Here is a 20,882-nt window from a genome sequence, read left to right as displayed (position 1 = left end):
CCCCACCGTCCCGACGCTCGACGGCCGCGCCGACGCGCCGACTCTGCCTTTCGCGGGGGACGAGGCTCTTCGGCTTCTTTGGATTTGCTCGTCCGGGTTCTTCTTTCGAGCTGCCCCGTCTCGGCCTGTCGCGAATCATCGAAGATATTATTCCAAGCCTGTTTCGATCGTCCTAATATTATTATGGCACTCGACGCATAATGATCGCCCCTATCCTCATAGCCGTCGATTGCGCGTACACATATATTTGTAGGCCCAGAACGCGGCTTCGAAAGTATTTGTGGGCCTTTGTGAGGAAAAGAAAAGTGGGAACAGGCGCGAGGACGATCGGAATTGGTAGCCTTATATATTGTCCAGATATGTCAAAGTTTAAAGAACAATCAATATCAATTTCTATGGGCATAAAGCGGCTAACTTTCAACTGTAGAACTATAGAACAGAGATAACGATAAGAAAGTTAAATTGATTTGTTACGGTTTGATCAAGTTTAAGAGTTATTTAGAAGTTACCCATCGCAAGTGATTTGCGTTTTTAAAGATGAGCAAATACAATGATTTAAGATTACGAATTTACTCTTGAATTATTTTTACAAATTATTTATACTTTGAGATAGATTTATCGAAATTTTCTGTTAAAGCAATTTAAAGCAAACAAATGACATGGAATAGAAATAGTAATAATGAGCAATAATAAATGCAGCTCTAAAACTTTTTAGAAGATGATCAAGGTAAATTTTAAATAAATATACAATTGTCTTCTAAATTAATTCCATGATTTAATAAAATGTTAGTGTCCTTTCTGTAATGTTCAATTACTTTTACGAACAAGAGTCAAAAATCGAATAATTTTAATCTGCCCGTGTAATCGGAGCACCTAATGTCAATAAACTTTCTTTCAACACGTAACTTACTTATAACATATTTATAAAACACTTTCATTTCAAATATGTCTTTATTAGCTGCAATATCAAATAACACTAATAGATCAGCTTTTTTGCATCAGCTTAAATGTTTTATATGAATAACGCTGACTCAATCAATGAGCAAAATTTTGAGCTTCCGAAATGTTATTGAAAATAATGGGCTCGAAGACTCTTTTTATAACAAAATGCTACTTAAAGAAAGTTGCAATGATGATAACGATATATACATTTGTGAGCAGAGTCAAAGTTCAGCTTCATTCGGTTCATAGCATTAAGTAATAAATCATCGATATATATTATTTTGGTATTATAATTTTAGAAATATATTACATTCTTATTGTCAACGCTTCAGATTGATAATTTCGTTGAAACACGAGCCAACTTTACTTTGTTGAAATGGCTGTATGTAATCTAATTTATCGAGTTCTCAGATATAAATAAAACAATAACATTGTTTAAAAATACGTTGGATATGATAGAATTTAAATCATGTGATAAATAGTAATCAGTGCTTAATTATTTTAATTATTTTCGTATTACATCATTTGAAAAAGCTAGTAGAGTTAATTCGACTTAATTTATTATCGAAATAAAATGGACATTCAATTATATATATATATTATAATAATAAATAATAACTTCAATATATTCCAATAATTAATAAAATTAATCGATAAAATAACTTTATTTACATTAGAGCATTGTTTTCCCAAACATATATACGATCAAATTTTCTTTATTAAAAGTCGTAAAAGAGCGTAAACAATATTATAGGAAAATATATTTTTTTAAACATTTATTACAATTATTTTTGATTATTATTGAAGATTAGAATGCAGTGTAGAATGATGAAATAAAAGTCAATATATAACGTATTACTTTTATTTGGACTGTAAATATAATATTGATAAGCGAGAGAAATATATATTAAACTATTTATACTTCATCCTACATTTTTAAATTCCCATTTCTCTTTATTTTGATTAATAATTAATTAAAAATAATATGAGCACTATTGCATTGAGTTCAAATAATTTCGTAAGCCTTACTTTTGATAAAAATCAATTAACCTTACAGCGTTTTCAATTCTAACTTAATAATTTTATTATCGATAAGACAATAATCGCATACATATACAATATAAAAAAGAGGTTTTGAGATTATTTTACTGGGCGTTCACTACGTATTGCATTGTTGACAATATTAAACCGCAGTAGTTATTAAGGTTAAATTTTGAGATAAATCATAATTGCTCATATAATGTTGCACAATAGATATGAAGTTATTAAAGAATACAAGTCGGTCGATCATATATGCGGCAATAACATAAAATATAATGTAACATTTCATTTTCACGGAATACACATTATAATACAGAATAAGAGAATAGAGAACACCGAATTCGATAATACAGATATTATATAAATTGTTTCTAATTTTACAATTTAAGCATAAAACTTGTTTGAAACATATATCGATATGATTGGATAAGTTTTAAATCAACGTTAGATTAATCATTTGCTAAATTGATATCTTGTTGAGAATACGTTAAAATTAAGTTTGATTATTAAGGAAGTAAGGTTTTCGCCTTGAAAATATATAAAATCCTCAATTGGGATAACATACTTACTTGTCTATTGCTCCATCTCGATATTAGCCTAATAACGCAAACAATGAATAATAAATATTTTTATGCAACATACTTTATGCAAATTGTATTAACAATGAATATAATGTATGAATACGATAGATAATGAAATAATGAATACGTTAAATCATCAATAATTTTTAAAATCTTAATCAAAAATATTTTTAAATTCATACTTCCAATCGCACGTGTATATGAGAAAATTTAAAAAATTTTACAATCATTCGTATTACGTGTTTCGGAAACTAATGATATCTTAGTATCTAGTAGCTATATTATCGTAAATATAATGATGATTAATAGCGGAAATGTGACGTGGTGATAAACAATGTCATTATTATTGTCACATATAGTTTTCCCTGTTTAACGAACCTACAGTACATGTTACCAAAATTACCGATAAAGCAGGATATCTAGTATACTAGTCTTAGTATTAGTTGTAGTCGATGTAAGTAGAGCCTGGTACCGGGTACTTTTATTATGGAAAATTTATGGGAGCTCGTGCAGGGGGATCTCGCCCGAGGAAAGGTGTACTCCTCCCATATGGTTTTAGAAGCAAGCTGAGATAGTCGTAAAAGAAACGCGGTCGAGCCTGTACGTGTAACGCGGGTGATACCGGGAGATAGGAGGGGATGCGCCGAGTCGTTACCGGAAGTGGCGAACTTGAGATCGGCTCCGAAGAGCTTAATTGAAAGGCCGTTGCGCGAGCATAGTAAACCGAGTGCTCGTTATTAATACCGCGAGTACAATTAATTACGAGGCGACTTTGTCGCGCGGCCTCCTGGCGCAGCTCTTCACTCGGAGGTCCCGAGACGTGACTCCGGAACCCGGATGCTCGTAAAAACCATCCGCGGTCATCCACGCGTCCTCGCGTTATTCCTCATCAAGCTACGCTCCAATTCCTATCTTCTCTCGACGCTTCTCTATTTTGCGCTTTTGCTCAGTCTCGAGCTTTCGCCTCGCGCGTCTAACGGCGAGCTTTAGTTCTTCGCCAGTACGTCGATAACATGAGCGACGGCGAAGGAACAACCGCGGGTCGTTAAATTATATAGATACGCTGTATCTAATCTAATTATATAGATAAATATGCTCGTGAATCCAAATGTACTCGCCTAAGTGTAATTATTTGCCATTCTTGGGTGCTTTAATCCGATGATGGCTACTATGCGACCTGAATATGCGAATGATATGACCGGCGATAAGTATGTAAGATTATTAAAAAATCGTTTCTTATATCGAGTCATTCTTATTTCCGAAGACTTTGGAGAGCAAAGGATCATAAGGCACAAGTTAAAAATTTAATTTTTTCGCAGCGAGCAATTTTCACAGCTAATTTGACAAGAGTCGTGGAACTTGGAGATAAATAATATAATTTTTTCGAAACTAAGTCCTGATAATAGGGTGAGCAATGTATAAAAGACACTATCATGGATAATATAATTTACAATTCATTGGTTATAAGTTCTCAAAATGTAAAATTGAGCTTTGTCAGTCGTTGTCACAGGACGTTACGTTTGCATCGTGACATATGACATTAACGGGATCGATGAGGATTCCATTCGAATCACGTTTTAACTTGGCGACGCAAGGCTCAATCAAGAGCAAAGCTAACTATTAATACCTCGGTGAGGGAAATCTAAATTTTGAAAAGCCCCGTTGGATCCAGAGTAATCGGTAGCGATGGGTCGGCTGACATTAAGCGTCCTCGCGACATTTGCAAAAATGTTGTTCGGAAGCGGCGCGACAGACAGAAAGATCATCCTCAAGCGATTAAGAGACGAGAGGTAATGGTAATAATACCGGGAAAAGCGACGTGATCCCCTTAAGGTAGCGCGGTAGTGCGCGGCTCCCTTTCCTGGCCCTGCACTACCGTTACCGAGACGTCGACTCGTCCTCGTCGTTGTCTCCTCCTCTCTCGCCCCCTTTCCAGTAGGAATAGAGCCTATCCGTCTGCTCACACGAATGACGAACCAACGCAGACTCCCCGGTATCTACGTGATGAAACTTAAGTGCGCAGCCTCTTTCTCGCCACCGGTACTCGTTTATTTTCTCTCTTAGCCTTGATATTGATATTGTTATATAGCTTTATGACTGGCATCGCTCGTCGAAATTAGCAACAAGCTTTTTTCAATAGATTCGCACGCGCCTACGGAGATGAGGATGACAGTGAACGTTCTCCTGAAAATATTTGTCGTACTCATTTAGAGGCATTTCATACAGCTGATTTATCGGCGAATATTACAAATATTCTCATTTTGTCCTAACAAGTGTATGAATTCATTGCTTTTTCTTCTAATACGATTGTGGCCTATCTACGTTAAAAGTAGCTTAAAAATCAATAAGCACTTTATTAATTACGATATAATTGCGATTAACCAATTATTGTTACACTCACTATGTAGTTTAATTAAAAAATTTTTAACTTCAACTCACATTATAAGCATCTATATATGCATTTACAAATTATAATTGCGAATGCACAATTTATTTCCTTTATTTATCGATAAAATGTGCATAATAGTAATAATAAAGTGCATAATAAATCGATTTAAGTGTACTTGATCAATGCATGTATTCATAATAGAGTTTAAGCTTCATGATTATATACTTTTCAATGCATATTAATAAGTAATAATAAAGCAAATGTGTAACGTTTATAAAATTTAAGCTACGATCGATCATGCAGTAATGTCATTGACAATAATAATAATAATAATAAAATATAAGCCGTATATGCTGATGTATAAATTTTTAATTTGCAAAGCCAGTGAAAGATGTTGCAGTCGCAGGATTCCAATGATATAGTTTTGTAGAACGTAAACTTTAAAAATGGCCGTTCACGCGGCAGCGTTAACCAATGGGCGTACAGTTCTGAAATGTCTTACCGTGCAGGGTAAGCGTGCATATTAAATATGTTTATATTAAATATACAAGAAAAGGCGGTGTCTGGAGCGAGAGCGCGTGTTGGATGCTGCAGTGATCCGTTGCACGAAGCCGCGAGAAGGAGGACGAAGGCAAAGGTAACTCGAGACGCGGTGGCGGCGTCGAAGGTCGTGTTGGCGGTGGCGGTGGCGGTGGCGGTGGCGGTGGCGGCGGCGGCGGCGGTGGCGATGGCGGCGGCGGCGGCGGTGATGGCTATACAGACAAGATACTATCGTCGCTGATGTCTGCGTTAGCAAAACCGAGAAAAAAAGGTGGCCTCAAACAAAAGGAAAAGAGTAGGAAGAAGAAGCAAACGTCCCGGGCCAACTTTCCGCTGCACCGGGTGGTCTAATTAAATTAATCATCCATTCTACTCAGGGGCATCTCTTGCTTGGCTTTTATTTCTGTTGTAAATCAACGATTGGGCGGTGCGAGCTTTTGCCTTAATTATTTTTCTTGGCAGCACCGTGGCCGTTTGTGGAAAATCGATAGGTCAGTCTCTTTTATTTTTCAATTATTACGAATTCGCATTTAATTCTCATCATTATTTGAAAATTATGCTTTATGTGCATACAGACACACGGGCGCGGGCCTGCAACATTTTCTCCCTATTAATAATAAAGGCATATTATCTTCTTATCATAAATATAATAAGAGTAAAGCATCTGTAATACGTGGAACATGTAAATAATAATTCTTTCACTACACTTTAATTAGAATCTTGAAATAAAATATACTTTGGAAAATTGGAGCAACTGGCATTAATAAATAAACTGCCAGTATAATGCATAAATATAGAGACGATAATAATTTTTGATAAAATTTTTTTAATAAGTATTAAAATTAAATTAAGTATAAGAATTAAAATAAAATAAAAGTCTGTAAAAAATTTTTTTTTCGTTTTTCCAGCCTTTTCAAGGATTTAAAAACGAAAGTCTTTAAACCGGTTGGTTCGGTGTACCCTTTGAGTCTAGGATCACTCTTATCAGCGTTGGATCGCTCGTAGAGAATGGAAGACAAAACTGAAAGTATAAAATACAACTGGCCAGATAATATTTTGATACACGTGCCTCTGTCCCTGTTACGTTTTGTTTTGTGGTCGGTTCGTTTGAGGACTTTCAAGAAGGTTACAAAGAGATAATCGTGGGTCAGGAGAAAATTAGGCTTCTCCAAAAGCTTGTGACTATCTTCTTTCGTTATCGTTTATTTGTTAAATTTATGGTAAAATTATAGGAATGTTACTTGAAACGTCAATATGAGTCTGCATTATTACACGTTTTATTATTATAAATTTTTATTTTTAAATGATTTTTTACATTAAATATGAAATTGTTTAGTAAAATAACATTTAATACAAACATCTATTACACCTAAGATAATTCTTCTTTATCACCAAATAATAAATATGTATATATTATAAATTGTATATATATATATATATATATATATTTGCATGTTTTATAAATGTTGTATAATTTAAAAATTAGTTCATCATTCAATCACTTTTTCAATAAAGCACGTTTTTAATCAACAAACTTTATCGTAAATATGTATAAATAACGTTTCGATATATACTTTTCATAATTGATAGTGATGAGAGGATGATATTTATTAAAATGTAAATTGAAATTCGTTCTCATTCTGTAAAAATAATTCAAGCCTTATAAAAATTTATTCCATAATAAGTGCAAAGCAATAAAAATAGAATGTAACCATAATGGCACACGTAGTATAAAATATGAAATATTGAAATATACGACGTATAAAATATTGAGTGCGAGCGAGTAAAAGGACACGTGTTGCAAATGGGCAGTTATTAAACGATGAAATAGGCGCGACATTTGCACACAGATGCTCACACTTTATTTCTGAGCTACGATTTGCATTCTTGTCGTTTTGTTTATAATTCGCACTTACCAACTGTCTAAATCTTTTCTGAGAAAATATCTCGTTAATTCACAAAGTTTGCAATCTATAGTGTTTGAGAGAAAAAATATCCAGGCCATTTTATGCTTAGTCGTTGTATATCGCGAGAGGCTACTTATTCATAGAAAGAAAAAAAAAATAGAAAAATATGTATATCGTAAGACACCTTTTGAGATTTATTTGAAATATTTGCATTATTTAAATTAATTTCATACTTACTTCGGTCTAATATTGTAAATTGATTTTTTTTTTTTTTATTTTCAATTTCGACTATGATAATACTAGAATTATTATATTTCTGTACGAATAGACAAAAAAAAAAGAGAAAAAAAAGAGAAAAAAAAAGAGAGAAAAAAAAAACTATAAAACGCAATTAAATCTATTTCATTTACAAGATGTTGTTTGTGCAAAGTTTATTTTTTTATTACATTCGAGAAAGGAATTAAATTAATCTGTATTATTATATTAAAGTAAAAGTTTTTTGTTACCTTTTTTTTTTTTTGTCGTTAATTACAATTAAAATACAAGTATTATCATTAGATACTTGAGATTTTGGTTTCAGCAGTCTATTGAAAAATCATAGCGGAATGATAAAATTTTATATGAATGCAGTATAAAATGCACATAGAATTAATTATCTAGAAAAATAAAATAAAATGAAATCTCCCGTATGGACTTTGAAAAATATAAAATGTCTCAAATTCTCTGTAAATTAATATTAAGTATAAAAAAATTATCGAATAATTAAAAAGAGTATATTATGTTTTATTTAAAAAAAAAAAAAAAAAAAAAAAAAAAAAAAAAAAAAAAAAAAAACTAATGGAGAGAGAAATCAAATTTGTGATATAACATGGCCGTTATATGGCTAGGTTAATTTGCTTTTTGAACGAACATCGTATGATATCGACATTGACCAATTACCGAGAAGGCGAATTCATATTTTTCGAGCAGAGGTAGATTCTGGTCTTACCGCAAGAGCCTTTAAGTGCGAGAAAAATGATTTTATAGCGAATGCCGCGCCTTTCTTTATACGCATAATTCAAGAATAATATAGAGTGTGCGAGAAGGAAGAAGATTCCATTGAGTATCCGAGGAAAGTTGTTACGCGCTCAAACGCTCAGGCGCATAAAACCGAGGGATGAGCGAATATTCGTTATTTGTACTAAAAGAATAAAGTTGCGAGGCCGGAGGTTCGCGTACGGACTCGTAAAGCCGTGGATGGTTTAACGCGGATGTTCATATTCCGTTGGATGTCGGGGTAAACCCAGGAGGCTGCCACGCGACTAACTTCTCCAAATACCTGGGAATAAATTCAAGTAAGTACTCGTCTGGTTTCCCGCTCGCTCGCTCGCTCGCTCGCTTCGTCCTTTCTCATTACATCCATTACTCTGCACTATCCGTAATGCGCGGCTCCGTTTATCCACACCCAATGCTTACCTCATTAAATCCCCCGATAATTACGTCGACGATTGTATTAAAATTGCTATCACTGTTTATCGATGTTCTCGGTTATGCAAAAAAATTTTTCCTATTTCGTCTGTTATCTACGAGTAAATGGCTTGAAGCGAATATCGTTGTGACGAAACACGGTATAATTCTCTTATATGATTAATTGTTTTTAAATTATCAGTAGGCCTATAGATTTCACAGATCCTTCTACTTCTCACTCGTATGAACGTCTCTTTTGCCAAAGAGAAGAAAACAAAAAAGAAGAATATTTCCTCTCGCCCAATATCGCATGGATTTAAAAATATAAAGGCTAAGTTGTTACAGCAAGTATTATCCTCCTTACTACCTTTCGTCTCTTTCTGTCTCAGTGCCATCTCATCGAATGGCCCCAAAACCGTACAAATATTGACCTGCGAGACGCGGCTTTGGTCAAACAACTGTCGCGTAAGTGTAGTCGACGAGAGTCGATCGAGACAGTGAAGATATCGGAATAACGAGTGAGTGAGCACGGGCCGCAAAAGAGAAACAAAGAACCTGGAGTACCTTAGAAGTAACTTGGAAGTTCACTCGAAGGAAGAGCACTTGTTCGGGCCATCATGCGAAAATTCGTCTCTCAACTATTAAACGGATCGTAAGCATTTTTTCCACTAATACATACATCACATCTCGTACTCATAAATTTAAACGCATAGTTTAGTCTCTTCTCCGCTTAATAATTAACGACAATATCAGTTCACTCCTATAATATTTAATTCAAGGGCATGATATTATTATAAATTAAATTATAAGATCCACACTTGTGCTTGAATCGTCATCAATTGGATCTTTCAAACCCGTCCCATCAACGTCCCAACAGCATTACGCAAAACAAATGACTAAAAATAAATAACGCTATAATAAATAATTCAAGTTATGATTAAATAACGTAATGAAGAAATTAAAGCATAAAAGAAAATTTTAATTTATAATCGTTTGCCCGTAATAATTGTTATTTCGACTGATTGCTATTAATCGCTCGTATAAAGAAATATTTAATAGGCTATTTATGAATTATAAGTACACGCTTCATTACCGATTTCTTTCTATGTTAAATTATATTTCCAATTGTGCTCTGAATTATTGTATTTTTAATGACACTAAAGATTTTATACTAGGCATTTTTTACTCTTATGCAGCATATGAATTATTGTTTTATTAATGTGCTCGTGCATATAAATGTAAGCTCGTTTCTCGTCCCTCACGTGCGTAAAAAGTTCGGACTTTCATTTATTCAGGCTGTCAGCGGGTTAATATTTCCTTTGGGCGGAAACGCGTCTGCCCTGATGGGATCCACTATAAAGAAGTGCGTCCACTCTATATCGTATAGCGCGACATGGGTTTCTCAGGACTTCTCAGAAACTGGTAAAATTGTTCGAAAGAGCGAGCGAAAGAGAGAGAGAGTGAGACACAGAGAGAGAGAGAGAGAGAGAGAGAGAGAGAGAGAGAGGGGGGGGATGCAGCATATCATGAAACATCGCATCGTCTACCTGAGGATTCGCGAAAGCAAAGCGTATTTTTTTGCGCAAGGAAACAGAAGAGGTTTGAGAAGGATAGTGACTAGACCGAGAGACTCGAGTTTGACCTCCCTGATTTTAGATAGGATGTAAATGATATCATGGACCCGACTAAATCATTTTTTTAAGAGCAAACTCTGAATCATCCTTGTGCTTAAGAAACATTAAACTAGTATAACTATTTTTATTTCGGTTAAATTCAAATGTTTATCGTTCTAACTATATTTGCTTTCAGATTATTATTTCTATTCTATTATATCAAATATAAAGCAATATACGTAATTAGTGTTGTGATGGAGTTATCAGCCGTCCTTTTCTCTCTATGTCTCTACAAACGTATACAACAGTTTGTCTACCATAAAACAAAAAAAAAAAAAAAAACAAATAAAAAAAATAAAAATAAAAATAAATACGAATCCTAATGGGCTCCTATGAACGCTAAATCATGTACCATGAAAAAGACTTCCCTATATGAAACTAAATTAATCTAAGCAATTTTATAATTGTAGATCTAAGAAAATGCCAGTTATTGTTTAACTTTAGCGGTATCTTTTATTTAATGCATACCAACATACAATTTGGTACATGTTTCATTTTGATAAAATTACTGTAGATGTTATGTATTATCGATTAAACATCATGTAATTAGCATAAATTAATTTCATCGAAAAAAAAAAAACAAACAAAAAAAAAAATACTTTCATTCTGTTCTTATTTAATTGTGTATCTATTACAATAATTAATTTCATTTAATGTAATGTAAACTCGAAAGGAAGATGTAAAACAAACAGCAAAACAAAAGGAATGATTTTGAAGCACCGACATGATCGCAGCTATAAATATTCAGTTGGACAAATACAAAATGTAAAATGGGTCTTGACTCCTAAAGAGCAGGGGAATTCATGATTTTGTTAATCGGATTCTTCTCTCTTTTACACAATGGCGTAAGCAAAGAGTCGGAGTCGATTTCTGCCGAAGCGGAAAATAAAAGTCTACTTCACGTCGGTATATAAGGAATTCGGCGCGTTTCGTCGTTTGTTCACCAGCGAGTGCTGCGTTTAATTAGGAGCGGCAGGGAGAGGAGTAGGAATTAAAAGGGGCGCGAAAAAAAATTTCGCGCCATTTCACCGTAATTAAAAATGTTGCAATAAAGACGAGGGAGGATTCCCTTAATTCTCTCGAAGGTAAACCTTTCCGCTCTCTTTAGCCCCGTACAATTCCTCTCATACATATTCTCTCGGCTTTTTTCTTATTTTCCCTCGCATTTGTTATCCTTCTCTCGACGACTCTCATGGATAAGCTCATACACGCACGCATGGCTATATTTTTTCTTCGTTTCCTTCCACTATTTCTTAACCCCTCCCTCCCCCCCCAACCCCCAATCTCACTCCCTCCCTCCCTCCCTCCCTCCCTCACGCTCTCTCGCTCTCTCGCTCTCTCGCTCTCTCGCTCTCTCGCTCTCTCGCTCTCTCGCTCTCTCGCTCTCTCGCTCTCTCGCTCTCTCGCTCTCTCGCTCTCTCGCTCTCTCGCTCTCTCGCTCTCTCGCTCTCTCGCTCTCTCGCTCTCTCGCTCTCTCGCTCTCTCGCTCTTACCTCTCGCTATCATAAATATCGTAGTCGCGCCACGCCTCGAAATTCTATAATTGCGCATTTAATTGCAAAAGTCTGATGTACGACATTGGGGGATCGACCGCTAATTAATTGCCGTGCGATCATTGTATATACAACGTCGAGCGTATTCGTTGGTCGAGATGAGATGGTAAAGGAAGACTATAAAAAGAAGGACGAGCCCTCATCAAAAAGTATCACCTTCAATAGCCTCGATCGATGAATATGTTAGTTGTGACGGATTTGCATTTTGTGCATTTATTTGAAACTTCTCTTCGTAGTAAAGAAGAAACTAATGGAAAATCACTTTGGCCAGAGCGAAGCTTGAGTATTCGCAATAAAAGTTTCATGTTAAATGTATTCGAAGCAATTGTTGCAAAAGCAGCGGAAAAGTAGTGAGGGCGATAAATTTTATTTAAGTAAGAATATGCTCCACCCCCCATCCCCCGCGCCCCGAATTCTTCGGGAGACTATTCATAGGTAATGAATACTCCATGAATAAGCTAATATTCACAGGATGCGCAACGAAATTATAAAATACTGCGAATGAGTTGTAAATATTGTAGATAATTTTGCGTTTAGAATTGTCTCTTTATGCAGCCATTTATACACAATTATTTAGGCTTGACCAACCGATTCGTAGGTTAGCTAGGTCAGTTATTTTTCATAAATTCACTATCATCGACAACGTTCAGTCTGTGTGTAACAGCCCCCGCGCGCGCGTCTCTCTCTCTCTCTCTCTCTCTCTCTCTCTCTCTCTCTCTCTCTGTGCGTGCGTGTGCGTGCGTGTGTGCGCGTGTAAAAATAACACATGCAACGATCGAATGTAAAGTTATTTATTTTTTTTCTATCGAAATCGATGGTATTATAGAATTTTCATTGGCAATGGATTTCATTAATATTTGGGGCGATCGAAGTAAATTATAATCGGTAGTACTTTGTTGAGTTTGAGATATAACGTATAAGATAACGTTATGCAGATAAAATGAAATATACTTCAATGTAAAAGTCTCTTCTTAAATAGTTAATTACTTCGTCAGAGACCTACCTATCATAATCATTATAAAAATGTAAATAGCTTCGGCAATAAAACTGCCATTTCATCGAATCGAATGGCACGGTGGCAAGATGCCATCGCCATCCCCGATGATATTTAATAACATCAGTGTCACTCTTATCGATGGCTGGAGAAACCTTTCATCAGGCAAATCACGTGCGTCCGGACGAGCATCGCTCATGCCCTGCGTTACAACATCGTTATACCGTCAATATCGCAGGATAATGGCTTTGTTGCGCGTTGTAAGAGGAACGGCAGTCGTCTGGCATCAAAGACGAAGAAAGCGCCGGGAAAGCTCACAATAGCACTTTGCGCGGAGCCTAGTCCAAGGATGAAAAAAGAGACGAGAGGTATGGAGATATTGAAAACGACTGTCGTTCGCGCGCGTCGCTCACGCGAATTTCCGTACCTCTGCTTTATTTCCTGCCTCGTGTAAGGCGTCAGAGCCAAGGGGCCATTTCATCGGGGGACTTGATCGCGATAAAGGCTGAGAAAGCGCGACGAAAGGGACATTGTAACGTAAAAGCACTATTCTCACGGCCCTTGGAGAAGCTCTACTCAGGGGCCATGGAAACTCCTGATCACTCACGCATTAATCAGTGAAGCGAAACGGGTGCGAGAGACTTTACGAGAATGCCTATGTGAATACATTCGTTTACGCAAATGTTCTTTCCTCGATAATAAGCCTTTAGAAAAGCATAAGTGCCTTGTCCCGATGCCGATATATTAAGTTTGGAAATTCTATTAGTCCATTTCTTTTAACAATTGAGCGAATAATAAGCTTTAAGCCAAAAGTTTCGGTAACCCTCCATCATACTTATTGCCTTTAGCATTTCAAACATTTCAATTATATCCCGATATATGGCTAAACTCACATATACTTGCCGTTTGCATAATGTCTCGAATTTTTATTTTTATTTGAATCTTAATTATGTTGACAAAATTTCTTGAAAATTGTTTTCCATGCGAACCGATGCATTTTACATTATTTTAAAAATGTTCATTAACACTTTGCATTTAATTATATATAGAAATAACGATAAGTTATTCGTTTGTTTGCATCTTATAGTGTATTCGTGTATTAATGTAAGGAATTGTTAAGAATAATGGGGATTAATTACCATAATTTATTTTAACACCGATATTACTTACAAATCCATAATGGCATTTTAACTTTATAATTAATACTTATTGTACTTCAAATGCTTCACACGTATACTTACGCACTTACCTGTACCTTACGTGTACATTAAATTTTATAACAAAGTCAAATTTATAAAAAGTATTTTACAAGAATATAATATATCTCAAGATAGCATTTTCATCAATGCTAAACTTTTCGTCGACTATATAGTTCCATAAGTCTACATTTCGTTTGCGCCGACTTTCGAGAAAAACGAAGGCCCATACTATTATTCCGGCGATCTCAGACGCTCGCCGTCTCTCTCTCTCTCTCTCTCTCTCTCTCTCTCTCTCTCTCTCTCTCTAGTCTCGGAGCTTAATCCTTTCGGATTAAGTCTCCAAGGGCGCGAAAAGAGATACCCATAGCCCGAGACAGATAGAGATAGAGATAGAGATAGAGATAGAGATAGAGATAGAGGTAGAGATAAAGATAGAGATAGAGATAGAGATAGAGATAGAGATAGATAGAGAGATAGATAGATAGATAGATAGATAGAGAGAGAGAGAGAGAGAGAGAGAGAGAGAGAGAGAGAGAGAGATGGCGATCCACCCCTTTTTAGCACTTCCTTCAACTTGCTGTCGCATCCGGAGTTATTCTCCTCCTCCAAGCGCATGTCGCTTCGGCTGTCGCACTTTCTCTCCAATCTGCCACATCACGGATTTGCATACATAAGCTATTAAGCAGCTCTTTTCATTTCCTCCCGTTTATGACAGTTTAGTTGGAATAATGCTAGACAAGATTGCCCCGCAAACAATATATACACGCGCGAACCGGCTTGCGCTTACATCTAATGACAAGCATTTCAACTCGATTGCTCTTTAATCTCAATGCCAAGCTCTAGCGATTTTTATGATAAATGAATGTTAATAAGATTATTTAATTAGATAATTCGTAGACAACTTTGAAGCTAATTTTATTCGTTGAAAAATTTATTGCTATTAAATAGTTGCCAGGGGTACTTAAATTGTAGCGTGATAGATTCTTTTTTCCTTTTTTTTTTCCCTTTTTTTTCCTTTTTTTTTTCCTTTTTTTTTCTTATTATAGTGAGAATTCGCGTATTAATCGGTCATGAGTGCTCGAGATGGTATTTGGTTAAGGAATTGACAGCCGGCTAATGAAATATAAATGTTTACATATTAAATCTGTACTATTTTAAATGGTTTATTATCTTCAAGGTTTATTTTATTGACAGTTTGATAAATTAAACTTTTGCTTTTATTCAAATTGTTTTATTTTACCGTTGTAACTTTTCCTCATTGTCTGTTGGCACTTTATATTAATAAATCAATAAATAAAAAGAATGCACGTATAAGAATCTTATTATTACTGTATATTACGTAATTAATATTTGAAGATATTTGAGTACTCCAAGCACGTTTAATATAATGTATGCATTTTTGAAAAATTTAAGATCCATTTTTGTATACTTGATTATTGTAGGATTTAAGAATATTACGACCCGCAATGAAAGCTTAATAAAGAAACCAAACTCATTACAAGAATGGATTTGCACGCATCTTTGGGATGACCAAGTCAATTATAATCGACAAATTGTGAAATAAGATGCGTATATCTTTGTTGAGACTTTCTTCCTAAAAACAAAAACGGATGAGAGAGAGAGAGAGAGAGAGAGAGAGAGAGAGAGAGAGAGAATGCCCGAACATGTATGGAGGATAGATTCATGAAAATTATTGCGACACGTAGCGGCAGCGTCCCAGAGGACATAATTGAGGCGAAACCGGGGGAAGTTACTGCTGCCACAGCAGGAGAGGATCGTTCCTCAATCCGACTTCTTGATCCAATTAACGCAGCGAAATTATCTCGGGACCTCTCTATCGCATTCTCGCGCTTTCCTTCGCAGCCCTTCCCGTTCAAGTTAGTCCGTCGTCTTAAACAATTTCATTTGCATAGTAAATAATCAAACAATTTCCTTTGACATTTAAATTACCGTCTACTAGATTAGGATGTATTTGTATACGAGTATAAATGTACAAGAGTTTCTCCGTTCTTCCGTTCCCCGCCTATCCCCCCCCCCCCTCCCACCCACCCACCACCGCACCACGTTCCGCTCACTCTGCATTCTTCTACCTTCTCTTTCTTCTTCGTTCTTTTTTTGTGTGTCTGTAATTTCCGAAGACATCAATTAGCAGAACATAATTTGCAATTTACCGCTGTTATTAGGTACCCATATATTCGTTTTTTTTTTTTTTTTTTTTATTTTAATTTTACTTTGTTCTTTTTTCACTTTCTCTCTACGTGTATCTGTGCAAATACAAAGGGAAGAGAGATGAGGAGTATTGGAAAGAGAGCAGTAGGGAATAGCATTGCGAAACTTCGACAAATCTTTAGTAATGCACCCGTGCCCCAAGTTGCGTTTGATACATTTGGATTCACTATCGAGATGATACTATCGAATTACATAGACAGTCGTCTATTTTATGTCTTTCACTTCTCCGACAATTATCTAAATTGAATCCAAGAGATGTTAGCTCACTAAATCGAATTAATAGAATAATAGCTTCGGATGCTCTCACCTTATTCATAATATAAATTTATAAATTTATATGTTCAATGTTCAATGAATCATTCGACTTAATTTTGCCACGGTATTGATGCCTTAAGTGATTTATGCCGTAAGCATAAAGCTACACGAGAGTACACGATTTAAATGAAGAAAGTGAACAATCGCGAATGAATGGATGATGAACCGACAGACACGTAAGTCAATGGGCCATCTAGCGGCTCCTTCTCGCAACTGCCGGATCGTTCGACTTTTGCGTGCGTCCCAGCCAGTCGCGATCTAATACGCACAGCAGCATTGAGCGGTACGCGTACCCGGCATCTCGTGGTCGAACGGCCGCGAGGATCACTCTACTACGGTCCCCCAACTCTCGTACGCACCATTATGTAAAGGAGATGGTCACTCTGTGATCCCCCGACTCGCATTCTCGACATCTTGCGCCCGAGCTCGTGAATCCCGGGGTTGGTTGAGCACGCGCCCACAAAGTCTGATTGATGCGGCGCTTTATTGAAAACAATATCCCATATAAAGTGGCGGTCCTTCCTCATTCGTATATCGTCCTTTGGACGTTTATTTGAGGGGTGGATGAGACTAGAGGCCGGGAGGCGCTCGTCTTTTTATGGATTCTGCCGGATTCTTGAGTTTCGTACTTGGCGCGCGAATGCGGAGGACCGAGCCTCCCGGCGTATCCCGGCGATTTTTTAGGATTAGAGTTTAAAGGAGAGAGGACGACCCGCTCTGGGCGCATGGTCGATAGGACTTTTGGGTATGATCGCGAGTAAGAGCCAACATTTCTCTACTGCCGCGAGAGAATATGCTTGTACATCGTCTAGAAAGAGAAGGTAACAGAGATGTTTGATATTTGAGATGATTGCTGCACGGACAGAATGTGATGGTTGACAAGGTTTTACACTACTAGTGTGACGAGCATATTAATTACAGCGCACTCCCGTATTTTGTTTTCCCAACGATCACTTATAGTGTTTATTTATTATGCTAATTAGAGTTTTTACAGGTTATTTATTTGTGTGTGCCTGTGTATGTATTTTAAACAATAGCCAGTGACAATTCTCGATATTGTCAATATTATACTTTTTTTTTTTTTTTTTTTTTTTTTTTTTTTTTAAATCCTTTTTAAGGTTAATTTGGAGCAATGAACTATATCGTATTGTTGAATTCTCGATTTCGAAATTGACAAAAATTCGAAAATTTTTCTTAGGTACAGCATTGGTGAATACCGACTTTCGAACGTCCGTGATAAAATCAAGGAATCCCTCGATCGTAAAGTACGTATAATTGGTACATTAGCAATTTATAAGCATTGCGCTAGGAATAATTGCAGAAATCGACTTTTTTTTTCATTTTCTTTTTTTCTTCTCTTTTTTTGCCAAAGTAATTGATTAAGCCGTAGGTAGTTGTAGCATTCCCTTTGTATGGATTGGCTTGCCAATTATCAATCATCTTCTCTCCCTAAATTTAAAACGACTTCCTCATCCAGCTTTGCACGAAGCATGAAGAAAACATGACGAAATGCGCGCCGATTAAATCCCTTGTGCATTTTTTATATTTTTTGCCTTTCAATATAGGACCAACTGTTTATCATTGGATAAATCTTGTTTAAGCATCCCCCGAAAAATAGATATCGTAATTGGCAAGTAAAGTATCCAAGAAAATTGAAGATTTTAATAAAAAAAAAAAAAAATAAATAAAATAAAAGAAGCTATCCGCACAATTGTGGCTGTAACGATATTGAGAGGCCGAGAAGCCAAAACTTAAATGATAATTTAACAAGAAATGCCGTAGCCTCGGAGATCCTCCAAAGACATAAACTCGAAGCTCCTCGAGAGTCAATCCCCCCCGTGGCTGTCCCCCATCTCGAAGCGGCTGGTCCACGAAACATTTGACCAGCATTACGCGGGAGGCCAGGGGAGCGACGGCCGGGGTCCGACTCCTTGCCATAATTATGATAATGGAGGCTCTGCGGCCGAGAGAAGAGGTAAGACGAGCACCGTCTCGTATCACATCGCGTCCCATCGTATCGGCTATCGTAAGTAGGGGATGAATCATTTATCGCGGCCTCGAGCCCATAAAGGGCTTGCGCGAGGTAAGAGCGGCGTCCGACCGGGCCGGGTGGGTTGGGGCGGGGAGGAGGAGGAAAACGGAGATGCCTGACGGTCAGCTTTATGTCCGCGCTCATAGTTGAATTTGATCAAACTTCGTTTTGCGGCCACTCGGGGAGCAATAAGCGGTTCGCTTCTTGCTATCCGCTTAGTCCCCCCGTCAGCCCCTCCCTCAGCCGAACCCCCAAGGCCTCGTAGTGGTCGACGTCCATGGATGATTCAATCCCCTCTTACCTCATCTACCCTCCCGCCCACCTGCCCTACCGTCCCCCTATCGACTCTGCTTTCGCATTATTCAGCATGTGCATCTTAGCACCATTCGGAGGTATTCTATTTGACTCGGGCAGGTTGGTCCAATTGATGCACTTGACCGGCTTCGAGTGCTCCCTCCATTATATTTTGTTATCGTAATGGGGGAGATTCTTAGAGCGGCGAACGTATCATTTTCAATAGTTTAAGGGAAGACATTCTTACTGTTGTAAATAATTAGATGTACTTCATTATCTAGCTATACGACAGGCAGACTAATTGTTTACAATAATTTCATCGTTCTCTATGGATATCAAAACTTGTTGTTGTTATCGTTATTGTTGTTATCGCTGTTGTTGTTGTTGTTATCGTTGTTGTTGTTATCGTTGTTGTTGTTGTTGTTGTTATCGTTATTGTTTTATCGTTGTTGTAAATAAAGGTTATTATCTCCAATAATTCATATTGTTCATTATGCAGGCTTTATGTATGCTCTATCGCTATGAAGCATTGATTAATAATTAATGATCGTTAAATTTTGGCAATTTCATGTAAGCACCAAATGAATATTTCTGATAATACGACTACGTAATCGTATTTAGATGAACCACGAAACTGAATCATAATCAATATTAATAATTAAATATATTAATATAATTTGGAGATTAATAAATAAATAAAATCAAGCGGTATGTCGTATCTAACATTCAAATTTATAAAATAGAAAATTCTCATCAACATTGCATTCATTTTAAAGAATACATGCTCTTGCAATCATTTATTTATATTGGTAAATGGTTGGAAATTCAAATTTGTAATTCACATGTTAATTATATTCATTAAATGCCAAATGTTACCATTGCAGCTACCTATATTGAAATAAAAGCTAAAGCAATAATTCAGATTATATTCATATTACATAAATCAATAAATTCTATAATGATTATTGGATTGTTAAAAGAGGAGAAGGTAATTAAAATTCTTGCCAATTTAATTTTCATTTATTCCATCGGCTATAATGTGAATATTATTATGTGTATTATGCTGCCATTTAATCGTAATGCATAAAAGTTATTTACTATTTATTGCCGATTAAAGTTACGATTACATGGCACCGAGTTGGCGAAATTCAGAAAAACTTTAACACAAAAAAGAAGTATAAGCGTCGTTATGTATTTATTTAAGTGGCAAATTGTTACAAACGTATCTTACATAAAATGTAGCTAAAAGTAGATGGCAATAAGAAAGCGCGGCTCTAATAAAGCAACACAAAGTTTTTGCCATTCAGAATTATTGACATTGTCATAGTTACAATGGCTTTTACACATTCGCGACGATGCAATAAAAATACACAACAGCAAAAACTAACGAATCGCTTTCGATTCCGAATCGCTTAATGGTAACGCGCGCGCGCGCGCGCGAGAGAGAGAGAGAGAGAGAGAGAGAGAGAGAGAGAGAGAGAGGGGGGGCGATAGAGAGAGGCGATAGAGAGGGAGAGCAGCGTGCGAGGGAAAAACGGCTCCTATTACGTGAATCGGAATTGAAAAGCAGCTGGAGGAAAAAGCCGATCACGGACCGATCCGCCGCCTCTAACAAATTCAATGAAATCCACTAATAAGTCACACCGTTTTTCCCTCGCGAGGTCCAGGCAGCACGAGTCCAATTAATTAAATTCGTAAACCTCGACGGCACTGGTTTTTCGTATTTTTTGCCCTCCCCCCCCTCCCC

At 36.5% G+C, this 20,882-nt stretch overlaps 1 protein-coding gene across 1 annotated transcript in view; it reads right to left on the bottom strand.

The window, feature by feature from the left end:
• The window catches only part of LOC105361650 (protein trachealess-like), a 253,050-nt gene that overhangs the window by 121,925 nt on the left and 110,243 nt on the right, over positions 1-20,882 (bottom strand). The window lies entirely within an intron of this gene.

The sequence above is a fragment of the Ceratosolen solmsi genome, unplaced genomic scaffold (assembly GCF_000503995.2).
Source record: "Ceratosolen solmsi marchali unplaced genomic scaffold, CerSol_1.0 scaffold30, whole genome shotgun sequence".
In the NCBI taxonomy this organism is placed as follows: domain Eukaryota; kingdom Metazoa; phylum Arthropoda; class Insecta; order Hymenoptera; family Agaonidae; genus Ceratosolen; species Ceratosolen solmsi.
This window is presented reverse-complemented; position numbering and strand designations above follow the sequence as displayed.